Source organism: Porites lutea, chromosome 8, assembly GCF_958299795.1.
Source record: "Porites lutea chromosome 8, jaPorLute2.1, whole genome shotgun sequence".
NCBI classification, from domain to species: Eukaryota; Metazoa; Cnidaria; class Anthozoa; order Scleractinia; family Poritidae; genus Porites; species Porites lutea.
In genome coordinates, this window is record NC_133208.1 from 28,007,370 (window position 1) to 28,022,676 (window position 15,307).

The window sequence follows — 15,307 nt, forward strand, 5'->3', positions numbered from 1 at the left end:
TGATGTGTATTGAAAACAACTATTCAGGCTATTACAAGGTCAGACGAAGTCTATATGTTAACGAACCTTTTGATAAGCTAAATTTATCTGGTAAAAATATAAAAAAATGGGCCTGTCAAAATATGGAGACTTTCCATGCTTGGAGTAATGCTTGGAAATATGACGTGAAACTGACTATAAATCAAAGAAAAATTTAAGCATCTTGTAAAAAGATTGTTATATGTACATCAGAACATCATCATTTGTGTTCTATGGTGGTTATTAGGTTTTCAAAGAATAAAATCACCTTTGTTGTGCTAAATTATGTGTTTGTTACGCTAATTAGAGGCCCGTTTTAGATCAATTTTGAGGTAAGAATCGGTGCATTTCTAAACAACGAAACTGATTTGGCTTTGACAATTCATTTTCACTTACCAAATACAGAATAAGGGCTTCTTGTCAACAATTTGGTTTGTTTATGGCGTGAATTAGGCTCAAAATTCTATTTTGCATCGCCTTAGAGGGGCATGAAGTGTTTGTTCCAAAAATTCAATCAACCATAATAAGCCAAATTTTTCTCAACTGATTTTGATAACTGGGTGACTAAAGTAAACAGGGGTATAGGTTTGGATGTTATGCAAGAAGGCAGGTGAATATAGTGAAATTTTGAAAAATGGCTATTTTGGGTTGTAATTTTGACATCAATTTTGGCCAAACTCTAGCCCCAGGCTCCTCTCTGTGCAATACCTTGAGGACAAAGTTACATGCATGAACTGAAAGCTCTATTATAGTAGAGTTCATGGTTAAATTCATTTGGCAGCACAATTTACCAGTGGGGTCTTATCACACTTTCAAAATGCCCCCTGGAAGGCTGGATTTTTGGTGCTCAGAGGGCAAAAAATGAGACCCCCCTGTAACTCCAAAACTAAAACTCAGAGAAGTGAGCCAAAGTGGCTTTTGAAATATCTCATTATACCCAACTTCTGTGCCAAGTTTCAGCCAAATCGGTTGACCACAACCTTTGGCCCCTGGAACACTTTCTCAGACAATGACACTTAAGTGTCTTGCCTCGACGCCGCATTTTCAGCTCTTTCATGGAAACGAATATTTGGCGACTATAATTCTTTTTTTTTTCACCACGATTGGTCTGTGTACAGCGAGAGATTTTACTTTGTATGCATCGATCCCTCCCGTTACGGCTAAATTTAATTCACATCGATGGAGAACGAAAGGCTACATCATTTCTTTTAGGATGATAAATTAGAAAGTTATATACCTTTTTTGGTAAGTTCTTTGGACAGCACAGTCTTGAACTCGGAGGCTTATCTGTCATAACCCTTGTGTTTCCGCCCGTTACTGTAATGTGCCTTCAAGCGATCTGTGACACGTTTTTGTTGTTTCTTGGATTTTAATTTTAATAATAACAACTACTTAAATTTATACGCAAGCTGCGTTGACTTCACTTCACTTGCCAAACAATGCTTTTTGCGTCCTAAACCATGAAGCCAAGCAACCGATTTATTATCTTTCTAATCAAAAAGTTGTCCGGTTTATCTCTTAGGCTTTCTGCAGTCTTCTTAATCAAGGATCGCAATAAGTCTTGTTTAAGAAATTTACAAACGCATAAAATAATTTGTTGCATTGATTGATAGTGCTTAGCTGCACGGTCTTAGCAACCAAAAAAACCCCTCAGTATCCAGCTGAGATAGCTGAGTAAAAGTCAGCTATCTCAGCTGGATACCTAGTAGCTTGCAACATTCCCTATTCCCTTAATCTCTGATCGTATTTCGCGTCTAATATGATAGAGGCGTCAATTTTCACGCAATCATGTCATCATCCTGGGGCGACAAATAACATTAATTAAAAATGCGATATCAAACAAAATGTCCGGAAAAAATAATTCAGTGCCTTCTAAAAAGAACATTTTAAAGTCTGCGGTCGATTTCATTGCCAACGTTTTATATATCCTAGAAGCGCTCAGGCATAATAACATCATGCCAGGACTTCTACCTGGGTGAACCAGAAAGGATATAGAACAACTGCCTAATCATGTTTCTTTTTCGGCTACGGATCAAAATACTAAACGTGTTATATATCCTAGAAGCGCTCAGGCATAATAACATCATGCCAGGACTTCTACCTGGGTGAACCAGAAAGGATATCGAACAACTGCCTAATCATGTTTCTTTTTCGGCCACGGGTCGAAATACTAAACGTTTTATATATCCTAGAAGCGCTCAGGCATAATAACATCATGCCAGGACTTCTACCTGGGTGAACCAGAAAGGATATAGAACAACTGCCTAATCATGTTTCTTTTTCGGCTACGGATCAAAATACTAAACGTGTTATATATCCTAGAAGCGCTCAGGCATAATAACATCATGCCAGGACTTCTACCTGGGTGAACCAGAAAGGATATAGAACAACTGCCTAATCATGTTTCTTTTTCGGCTACGGGTCGAAATACTAAACGTTTTATATATCCTAGAAGCGCTCAGGCATAATAACATCATGCCAGGACTTCTACCTGGGTGAACCAGAAAGGATATAGAACAACTGCCTAATCATGTTTCTTTTTCGGCTATGGATCAAAATACTAAACGTGTTATATATCCTAGAAGCGCTCAGGCATAATAACATCATGCCAGGACTTCTACCTGGGTGAACCAGAAAGGATATAGAACAACTGCCTAATCATGTTTCTTTTTCGGCTACGGATCAAAATACTAAACGTGTTATATATCCTAGAAGCGCTCAGGCATAATAACATCATGCCAGGACTTCTACCTGGGTGAACCAGAAAGGATATAGAACAACTGCCTAATCATGTTTCTTTTTCGGCTACGGATCAAAATACTAAACGTGTTATATATCATAGAAGCGCTCAGGCATAATAACATCATGCCAGGACTTCTACCTGGATGAACCAGAAAGGATATAGAACAACTGCCTAATCATGTTTCTTTTTCGGCTACGGATCAAAATACTAAACGTGTTATATATCCTAGAAGCGCTCAGGCATAATAACATCATGCCAGGACTTCTACCTGGGTGAACCAGAAAGGATATAGAACAACTGCCTAATCATGTTTCTTTTTCGGCTACGGATCAAAATACTAAACGTTTTATATATCCTAGAAGCGCTCAGGCATAATAACATCATGCCAGGACTTCTACCTGGGTGAACCAGAAAGGATATAGAACAACTGCCTAATCATGTTTCTTTTTCGGCTACGGATCAAAATACTAAACGTGTTATATATCCTAGAAGCGCTCAGGCATAATAACATCATGCCAGGACTTCTACCAGGGGCACCCAACGAGGGTATAGTTCAAAACCACTTAACATAGCATTGTTGAACATATTTTAGTATTTAAACGGTAGATATAGGCATATTTTTATCCCCTAAAATTTTTTCATCTGTTCTGATTTCCTAGCTGAAAGTCTAGTGATCCGAAAATTATAGGGTTCAAAACTTACCTTTTCGAAAATTTCGGCCAGGAAAAGGCTCCCAAAAATTCTAGGTGGCCTTTTTTAGGGTAAATATCCGTTTAAAATGGGTAATTATACCATTTTGTAGATGTTCGAAAATCCTAGGAGAGGCAGACAAGCAAGAAATTTTACAACAAATGTTCCGAAAATTCTAGTTCTCAAATCATCTTCCGAACAGATGTTTTCCCGAAAATTGCCGTTGGGTGCCCCTGTTCTACCTGGGTGAACCAGAAAGGATATAGAACAACTGCCTAATCATGTTTCTTTTTCGGCCCCGGGTCGAAATACTAAACGTTTTATATATCCTAGAAGCGCTCAGGCATAATAACATCATGCCAGGACTTCTACCTGGGTGAACCAGAAAGGATATAGAACAACTGCCTAATCATGTTTCTTTTTCGGCTACGGGTCGAAATACTAAACGTTTTATATATCCTAGAAGCGCTCAGGCATAATAACATCATGCCAGGACTTCTACCTGGGTGAACCAGAAAGGATAGAACAACTGCCTAATCATGTTTCTTTTTCGGCTACGGATCAAAATACTAAACGTGTTATATATCCTAGAAGCGCTCAGGCATAATAACATCATGCCAGGACTTCTACCTGGGTGAACCAGAAAGGATATAGAACAACTGCCTAATCATGTTTCTTTTTCGGCTACGGATCAAAATACTAAACGTGTTATATATCCTAGAAGCGCTCAGGCATAATAACATCATGCCAGGACTTCTACCTGGGTGAACCAGAAAGGATATAGAACAACTGCCTAATCATGTTTCTTTTTCGGCTACGGATCAAAATACTAAACGTGTTATATATCCTAGAAGCGCTCAGCCATAATAACATCATGCCAGGACTTCTACCTGGGTGGACCAGAAAGGATATAGAACAACTGCCTAATCATGTTTCTTTTTCGGCTACGGATCAAAATACTAAACGTTTTATATATCCTAGAAGCGCTCAGGCATAATAACATCATGCCAGGACTTCTACCTGGGTGAACCAGAAAGGATATAGAACAACCGCCTAATTTCTTTTTTTTAGCTACGGATCGAAATGCTAAACGTGTTATATATCCTAGAAGCGCTCAAGCATAATAACATTATGCCAGGACTTCTACCTGGGTGAACCAGAAAGGATATAGAACAACAGCCTAATTTCTTTTTTTCGGCTACGGATCGAAATGCTAAACGTGTTATATATTTTAGAAGCGCTCAGGCATAAGAACATCATGCCAGGACATCTACCTGGGTGAACCAGAAAGGATATAGAACAACAGCCTAATTTTTTTTGTCGGCTACGGGGTCGAAACGCTAAACGTTTTATATATCCCAGAAGCGCTCAGGCATAATAACATCATGCCAGGACTTCTACCTGGGTGAACCAGAAAGGATATAGAACAAATGCCTAATCATGTTTCTTTTTCGGCTACGGATCAAAATACTAAACGTGTTATATATCCTAGAAGCGCTCAGGCATAATAACATTATGCCAGGACTTCTACCTGGGTGAACCAGAAAGGATATAGAACAACTGCCTAATTTTTTTTTTTCTGCTACGGGTCGAAACGCTAAAAGTATTATGTATCCTAGAAGCGCTCAGGCATAATAACATCATGCCAGGACTTCTACCTGGTTGAACCAGAAAGGATATAGAACAACAGCCTAATCATGCTTCTTTTTCGGCTACGGATCAAAATACTAAACGTGTTATATATCCTAGAAGCGCTCAGGCATAATAATAACATGCCAGGACTTCTACCTGGGTGAACCAGAAAGGATATAGAACAACTGCCGAATCATGTTTCTTTTTCGGCTACCGATCAAAATACTAAACGTGTTATATATCCTAGAAGCGCTCAGGCATAATAACATTATGCCAGGACTTCTACCTGGGTGAACCAGAAAGGATATAGAACAACTGCCTAATTTTTTTTTTTCGGCTACGGGTCGAAATGCTAAAAGTATTATGTATCCTAGAAGCGCTCAGGCATAATAACATCATGCCAAGACTTCTTTCTGGGTGAACCAGAAAGGATATAGAACAACTGCCTAATTTTTTTTTTCGGCTACGGGTCGAAATGCTAAAAGTATTATGTATCCTAGAAGCGCTCAGGCATAATAACATCATGCCAGGACTTCTACCTGGGTGAACGAGAAAGGATATAGAACAACACCCTAATTTTTTTTTTCGGCTACGGGTCGAAACGCTAAACGTGTTATATATCCCAGAAACGCTCAGGCATAATAACATCATGCCAGGACTTCTACCTGGGTGAACCAGAAAGGCAGGGGCGTAGCTGCCTGTACGCACGGTACGCACGTGCGTACCTGAAAAAGTCGTGCACAAAAAGGATATAGAATGAATAAATAATAAAAAATGAAAAGTTAATTCTAAAAAGGAAAGCAAAGTATCTAAAGATGATTATTTTAAGAGCACAGTTTGCCTCAATTCATTCAACTCTGTTTGCTTCTTTGGAATGCACTTTTTTCTTTCCACCCAAATGTCGGTTTCCAGAGAAACGACTGAGTAATTCATTAATGGACGGAATGTTGAGTAACGTATACCTGTATATCTAGTGAAAAAAAAAGTCTCCTTCGCAGCGCGTTTTTCTTTACAACCCGTACGAACACAACCGTAAATTTCCTTTTGCGGCGTTGTTTGGAGGAAGTAAACACAGGGACCAATTCAATTACTTTTCTCAGTCCGAAGTTGGGTGCGGTCCCCAAGACTCCATAGGGATGGGTTCACCTATATACCTGCCATTTTAAGAGAGTTGAAATAAAAGTAAAAAAACGCGCATTCATTTTCATGATAGCTTGGGATGTTTACGTTGCCCTCGCCGTCGTCGTTCCTAAGGGGCCCTTATATCCATGAAAGTGACAGTTCCATTTTGGTTTTACTGCAAACTCGTATGATCAAATGCGGAAAGGTATCCGGATAATTGGACAAATTGTTTACAGTACAAAACATTGCGAATTTACAAAGCATCGGATTCAATTTAAATTTCGGATTCAAAATCTATAGAGACTTGACCAAATCGGCACCATTTCAATTCGGATTCACGCGCTGCATCTGCTTAAAAAAAGACGAAACGAACCCAGTAACGAAGTAAAGTCACGAATCCGGAAGAGTATGTGGCCTTATTGTATGACAGATGATTGACGTACATCAGTCATAAGTTGCTAATGTCATTTCATATGCAGAAAAAAACTCTTAGGCTTACAACGTAACCACATCTTTGATGAAGGAAGTTTCTTTTTGGAGAGAGGGTGGCGGGGGGAAGTGCAAAACGATTTGGAGAATTGTGCGTACCTCTGAAAAAATCCTGGTTACGCCTCTGAAAGGATATAGAAGAACCGCCTAATTTTTTTTTCGGCTACGGGTCGAAATGCTAAACGTGTTATATATCCCAGAAACGCTCAGGCATAATAACATCATGCCAGGACTTCTACCTGGGTGAACCAGGAAGGATATAGAATAACCGCCTAATTTCTTTTTTTCAGCTACGGATCGAAATGCTAAACGTGTTATATATCCTAGAAGCGCTCAGGCATAATAACATCATGCCAGGACTTCTACCTGGGTGAACCAGAAAGGATATAGAACAAGAGCCTAATTTTTTTTTTCGGCTACGGGTCGAAACGCTAAACGTGTTATATATCCCAGAAGCGCTCAGGCATAATAACATCATGCCAGGACTTCTACCTGGGTGAACCAGAAAGGATATAGAACAACTGCCTAATCATGTTTCTTTTTCGGCTACCGATCAAAATACTAAACGTGTTATATATCCTAGAAGCGCTCAGGCATAATAACATTATGCCAGGACTTCTACCTGGGTGAACCAGAAAGGATATAGAACAACTGCCTAATTTTTTTTTTTCGGCTACGGGTCGAAATGCTAAAAGTATTATGTATCCTAGAAGCGCTCAGGCATAATAACATCATGCCAGGACTTCTACCTGGGTGAACCAGAAAGGGTATAGAACAACAGCCTAATTTTTTTTTTTCGGCTACGGGTCGAAACGCTAAACGTGTTATATATCCCAGAAGCGCTCAGGCATTTAAGCAATAGAAAACGTTTTCCATGTTTGCATAGCCTGATATAAACACGAGAGGGGTTGGGAGAATTCGAGACAGTTATGCAAACCCGAGACGAAGTCGAGGGTTTGCATAACTGTCGAGAATTCTCCCAACGCCTCAAGTGTTTATATCAGGCTACGCAAACACAGGAAAAAAGTTTTCTATTGCTTTTATAAAATAACTTTCCCGAGAAAAAAACGCAAAACTCTTTGTAAGGCACTGATTAAAAGAGAAATTCTTACCAGTCGCAAAATCTTGTCCACGAAGTCTTGCACGCGTAATCAGTTCTTGTTTTGCAAAAAGATGCTTTGCAAAATACGGATTTTTCTCGCTTAAAACGGTCAGCTTAAGCCAAGAAAAATGTACACACCTTCTTTGTAACGATTTTCCAAGTTTCAGCCGACGAAGGAATGGGTAAATAAAGTAAACTTTTTGAGTTTTGAACTCGAAAACTTTTTCAAATTTGTGCTTGCGTGATTAGCGCGCGAAAAACCAAACAACTTGACGCCACAACCATGTTTACATACTCTCATGCAAACACTGCTCTCGGCCAATCAGAGCGCGCGTACTATCTTAGTTATTTTATAAAATAACATCATGCCAGGACTTCTACCTGGGTGAACCAGAAAGGATATAGAACAACCGCCTAATTTTTTTTTCGGCTACGGTTCGAAATGCTAAACGTGTTATATATCCTAGAAGCGCTCAGGCATAATAACATCATGCCAGGACTTCTACCTGGGTGAACCAGAAAGGATATAGAACAACCGCCTAATTTCTTTTTTTTAGCTACGGATCGAAATGCTAAACGTGTTATATATCCTAGAAGCGCTCAAGCATAATAACATTATGCCAGGACTTCTACCTGGGTGAACCAGAAAGGATATAGAACAACAGCCTAATTTCTTTTTTTCGGCTACGGATCGAAATGCTAAACGTGTTATATATTTTAGAAGCGCTCAGGCATAAGAACATCATGCCAGGACATCTACCTGGGTGAACCAGAAAGGATATAGAACAACAGCCTAATTTTTTTTTTCGGCTACGGGGTCGAAACGCTAAACGTGTTATATATCCCAGAAGCGCTCAGGCATAATAACATCATGCCAGGACTTCTACCTGGGTGAACCAGAAAGGATATAGAACAAATGCCTAATCATGTTTCTTTTTCGGCTACGGATCAAAATACTAAACGTGTTATATATCCTAGAAGCGCTCAGGCATAATAACATTATGCCAGGACTTCTACCTGGGTGAACCAGAAAGGATATAGAACAACTGCCTAATTTTTTTTTTTCGGCTACGGGTCGAAACGCTAAAAGTATTATGTATCCTAGAAGCGCTCAGGCATAATAACATCATGCCAGGACTTCTACCTGGTTGAACCAGAAAGGATATAGAACAACAGCCTAATCATGCTTCTTTTTCGGCTACGGATCAAAATACTAAACGTGTTATATATCCTAGAAGCGCTCAGGCATAATAATAACATGCCAGGACTTCTACCTGGGTGAACCAGAAAGGATATAGAACAACTGCCGAATCATGTTTCTTTTTCGGCTACCGATCAAAATACTAAACGTGTTATATATCCTAGAAGCGCTCAGGCATAATAACATTATGCCAGGACTTCTACCTGGGTGAACCAGAAAGGATATAGAACAACTGCCTAATTTTTTTTTTTCGGCTACGGGTCGAAATGCTAAAAGTATTATGTATCCTAGAAGCGCTCAGGCATAATAACATCATGCCAGGACTTCTTTCTGGGTGAACCAGAAAGGATATAGAACAACTGCCTAATTTTTTTTTTCGGCTACGGGTCGAAATGCTAAAAGTATTATGTATCCTAGAAGCGCTCAGGCATAATAACATCATGCCAGGACTTCTACCTGGGTGAACCAGAAAGGATATAGAACAACACCCTAATTTTTTTTTTCGGCTACGGGTCGAAACGCTAAACGTGTTATATATCCCAGAAACGCTCAGGCATAATAACATCATGCCAGGACTTCTACCTGGGTGAACCAGAAAGGATATAGAAGAACCGCCTAATTTTTTTTTCGGCTACGGGTCGAAATGCTAAACGTGTTATATATCCCAGAAACGCTCAGGCATAATAACATCATGCCAGGACTTCTACCTGGGTGAACCAGGAAGGATATAGAATAACCGCCTAATTTCTTTTTTTCAGCTACGGATCGAAATGCTAAACGTGTTATATATCCTAGAAGCGCTCAGGCATAATAACATCATGCCAGGACTTCTACCTGGGTGAACCAGAAAGGATATAGAACAAGAGCCTAATTTTTTTTTCGGCTACGGGTCGAAACGCTAAACGTGTTATATATCCCAGAAGCGCTCAGGCATAATAACATCATGCCAGGACTTCTACCTGGGTGAACCAGAAAGGATATAGAACAACTGCCTAATCATGTTTCTTTTTCGGCTACCGATCAAAATACTAAACGTGTTATATATCCTAGAAGCGCTCAGGCATAATAACATTATGCCAGGACTTCTACCTGGGTGAACCAGAAAGGATATAGAACAACTGCCTAATTTTTTTTTTTCGGCTACGGGTCGAAATGCTAAAAGTATTATGTATCCTAGAAGCGCTCAGGCATAATAACATCATGCCAGGACTTCTACCTGGGTGAACCAGAAAGGGTATAGAACAACAGCCTAATTTTTTTTTTTCGGCTACGGGTCGAAACGCTAAACGTGTTATATATCCCAGAAGCGCTCAGGCATTTAAGCAATAGAAAACGTTTTCCATGTTTGCATAGCCTGATATAAACACGAGAGGGGTTGGGAGAATTCGAGACAGTTATGCAAACCCGAGACGAAGTCGAGGGTTTGCATAACTGTCGAGAATTCTCCCAACGCCTCAAGTGTTTATATCAGGCTACGCAAACACAGGAAAAAAGTTTTCTATTGCTTTTATAAAATAACTTTCCCGAGAAAAAAACGCAAAACTCTTTGTAAGGCACTGATTAAAAGAGAAATTCTTACCAGTCGCAAAATCTTGTCCACGAAGTCTTGCACGCGTAATCAGTTCTTGTTTTGCAAAAAGATGCTTTGCAAAATACGGATTTTTCTCGCTTAAAACGGTCAGCTTAAGCCAAGAAAAATGTACACACCTTCTTTGTAACGATTTTCCAAGTTTCAGCCGACGAAGGAATGGGTAAATAAAGTAAACTTTTTGAGTTTTGAACTCGAAAACTTTTTCAAATTTGTGCTTGCGTGATTAGCGCGCGAAAAACCAAACAACTTGACGCCACAACCATGTTTACATACTCTCATGCAAACACTGCTCTCGGCCAATCAGAGCGCGCGTACTATCTTAGTTATTTTATAAAATAACATCATGCCAGGACTTCTACCTGGGTGAACCATAAAGGATATAGAACAACCGCCTAATTTTTTTTTCGGCTACGGGTCGAAATGCTAAACGTGTTATATATCCTAGAAGCGCTCAGGCATAATAACATCATGCCAGGACTTCTACCTGGGTGAACCAGAAAGGATATAGAACAACCGCCTAATTTCTTTTTTTTAGCTACGGATCGAAATGCTAAACGTGTTATATATCCTAGAAGCGCTCAAGCATAATAACATTATGCCAGGACTTCTACCTGGGTGAACCAGAAAGGATATAGAACAACAGCCTAATTTCTTTTTTTCGGCTACGGATCGAAATGCTAAACGTGTTATATATTTTAGAAGCGCTCAGGCATAAGAACATCATGCCAGGACATCTACCTGGGTGAACCAGAAAGGATATAGAACAACAGCCTAATTTTTTTTTTCGGCTACGGGGTCGAAACGCTAAACGTGTTATATATCCCAGAAGCGCTCAGGCATAATAACATCATGCCAGGACTTCTACCTGGGTGAACCAGAAAGGATATAGAACAAATGCCTAATCATGTTTCTTTTTCGGCTACGGATCAAAATACTAAACGTGTTATATATCCTAGAAGCGCTCAGGCATAATAACATTATGCCAGGACTTCTACCTGGGTGAACCAGAAAGGATATAGAACAACTGCCTAATTTTTTTTTTTCGGCTACGGGTCGAAACGCTAAAAGTATTATGTATCCTAGAAGCGCTCAGGCATAATAACATCATGCCAGGACTTCTACCTGGTTGAACCAGAAAGGATATAGAACAACAACCTAATTTTTTTTTCTCGGCTACGGGTCGAAACGCTAAACGTGTTATATATCCCAGAAGCGCTCAGGCATAATAACATCAACCCAGGACTTCTACCTGGGTGAACCAGAAAGGATATAGAACAACTGCCTAATCATGCTTCTTTTTCGGCTACGGATCAAAATACTAAACGTGTTATATATCCTAGAAGCGCTCAGGCATAATAATAACATGCCAGGACTTCTACCTGGATGAACCAGAAAGGGTATAGAAGAACTGCCTAAATTTTTTCTTACGGCTACGGGTTGAAATGCTGAACGTGTTATATATCCTAGAAGCGCTCAGGCATAATGATATCATGCCAGGACTTCTACCTGGATGAACCAGAAAGGATATAGAACAACTGTCTAAATTGTTTTTTACGGCTACGGGTTGAAATGCTAAACGTGTTATATATCCTAGAAGCGCTTAGGCATAATAATATGCCAGGACTTCTACCTGGATGAACCAGAAAGGATATAGAACAACTGCCTAATGTTTTTTTTTTTACGGCTACGGGTCGAAATGCTAAACGTGTTATATATCCTAGAAGCGCTCAGGCATAATAATATGCCAGGACTTCTACCTGGATGAACAAGAAAGGATATAGAACAACTACCTTTTTTTTCTACGTGTCGAAGTTCTAAACGTGTTATTCTTAGAAGCGCTCAGGCTTAATAATATGCCAGGTTTCCAGCGACTGATTTTAGCTGATTTCGCGGTGCGCAAGAATGGATAATTTTAATACCCGACTTGTAAACAGATATTTCCTTCAGCCGATTGTGTCTTATGCAGGAGATTGTCATGTCTGCGTTGTTTTGTTTCTACTGAAGTTTTATCAAAGAAAGCTTAATAGGGAGATCGCAATTTATACTCTTACGAACTATAAATTAGGGCTGACCTGGAAGACGCGTTGAATTGTGCCGCCATCCTTCAAAATATAATCTGGCTGCGTTTCAGGAGACAATTTCCTCTTCCAGCCAGATTTACTTGGTATATGTGTTTGCGAGAATCTTCAGACAAAGAATTGGGTATACACTGATTCGAATGGCTTGGCGATACTAAGTGCTTAAGTCTACTTACCGATTACAACATGTTTTGGAAGTATTGAGAAGCGCGCAAAACGAGGTTATCACAGCGTTCTCGAGCGAGCACGGCGCGACCTGGATTGATAAAATTACTATTACATGCAGCTATCATGCCAGTGATTTCTCCTTTTGTCACATAGTGAATAGTTTGTGAGCACATCCTCCACTCTCGAAACATTTGTCTTGCGCCGCTATAGAAGTTGCTTCTCCCGCGAACCAAAAGGTAGATTTCCCGCTTAACATAATGTTTGATAATTTATGCAAAAGTTGACCTCGTGAAAGTCAGCAGTGCATTAATCGACTCAAAAATAAACAGACTTCCTACAGGGTTTTGAACACGGTTTTAATTAAAGTACTTTACGAGCGCTGCGGTAGTTGACCGCAAAAGTGTTACGGTGATGGATACTCAACTGGATGATTACGTCACTTCATAGCAACCAGACGGTACGAATTTTTTAACTTCCGGAGCGCTGAGGCTCGTAGTGGCTTAAATTTATACGCAAGCTGCGTTGACTTCACTTCACTTGCCAAACAATGCTTTTTGCGTCCTAAACCATGAAGCCAAGCAACCGATTTATTATCTTTCTAATCAAAAAGTTGTCCGGTTTATCTCTTAGGCTTTCTGCAGTCTTCTTAATCAAGGATCGCAATAAGTCTTGTTTAAGAAATTTACAAACGCATAAAATAATTTGTTGCATTGATTGATAGTGCTTAGCTACGAAAACTTTCTTCCAAACACGTAGTATAATAGACCTTGTCACGGTTTTCGACGCCATCTTGACGAGTAGGCAAACGCGTGAGAAATTACAGTGTTTGTATGAGAATCTAATGTCGAATAATTTCCGTAAATCGGCTGTTCTGAAAAAAAAAATCAATTGTAAACTAAAGCTACAAAGCAAAGGATTGTCCTAAAAAAATTGGAGGGTGTACCCGTGCTTAAATTTCTCCAGACGCTTGCTTTAGATTTTCCATATATTTGTCTGTAATTTTCCCGGGACTTACAGAATGTATAGACAATTTTAAAAAGTGGTTCTAGGTCTTCTAGTGCATGTAACGCCCTCAAATTTTTTTCAGGAGAATCCTTAGGAGTGAAGCTTTAGTTTACAAATCATATTTTTTTCAGAGCAGCCGTTCTACGGAAATTATTCGGCATTAGATTCTCATACAAACACTGTAATTTCTCATGCGTTTGCCTACTCGTCAAGATGGCGTCGAAAACCGTGACAAGGTCTATTTTATGTGGCGGTGAAGTTTCCAATCTTTCAAAAATTTTTGCAATCACCTTCTTGGATCGCATGACTAAAACCCGGAACAACACCCCTAAACAACACGGCAAAAAAAAACTGTTAATTGGTAAAATGAAAAAGATAAACAGAAACCCTTACTCTCATTTGAAACATTAAGAGCGACTGTCAGTGTAAATATCGACTAAAATCGACTTTTTGCGGCACAAATTCAAAATTCGAACTTCTTTCATTTTTGGCTCATCGATAACCCTTAATGAGTAATGAAACATGCTGTAGTTAGTTTTCCCAAATAACGTGTTCTTTTGTTAAAATTCGAGACAACTCATTTTGCCCGTTCGGAGCTCAAAATCCACTTCCGGTAAAACGAAATTTCACGCACATTTCATTGACTCGTACGTCAAACCACAACGATTTGGCAGCCTTTGAAGAACACAAATAGTTTTTATGACCCTTTCTTTCTTATAAGACGGTAAATATGTGAAAGCTATAATAATTTTGTGGTCAAAAAGGTATTGTTAAAAATAGGCCCTATTGACAATTTCTGCAGTTCAAAATTATAGGGTTGAAATAATGTAAATCTTTACAATGCGCTATAACTTAGAATTTCGCAGATTGACTTTCTACGGCTTAACTAGGCCCCAATCTATCAGAAAATAGAAACAAATCTCTGGGCAAACGATTTTAAGTAGCCTGCAAGACGTCGAAAAATCGCGACATATAGCGTGACACGGCCCGTCACGCCAGCGGTGTTAGCGACAGATACACTTTTAACTTTCTATTCAACGCTGATCACACGCCAAATTCCAGCATACAATCTATATTACATCTTTCAACACACTTATCTTATTTAGAAGAGTCATTTTGTTTGGATACAGTATATAGTGTAGAATTGGCCAAAGTCGGCTTTTTTCAGCGATGTCGGCAAGACGTCGACGACCGAGCCCAACGAAAACAAACTTTAAAGAAGTACAGTGGTGTGTTTTATTGATTGAAGCATGCGTCAAAAGGCATAAATACGTTAAATTTAAGACGGGGATAACCAATATTAACTATTTAGAACACTTTTTTTTTCTTGCGAGTTTTCTCTTTCAAGTAATTATGTATAAGTGTACATGTACGTTTTGATGTATTACTATCACGCTTATAAAGGTACATTGTAAAAAACATTTTAACTCGTTTTGATCGACGATGAAACACCATAATAAAAAAAAAT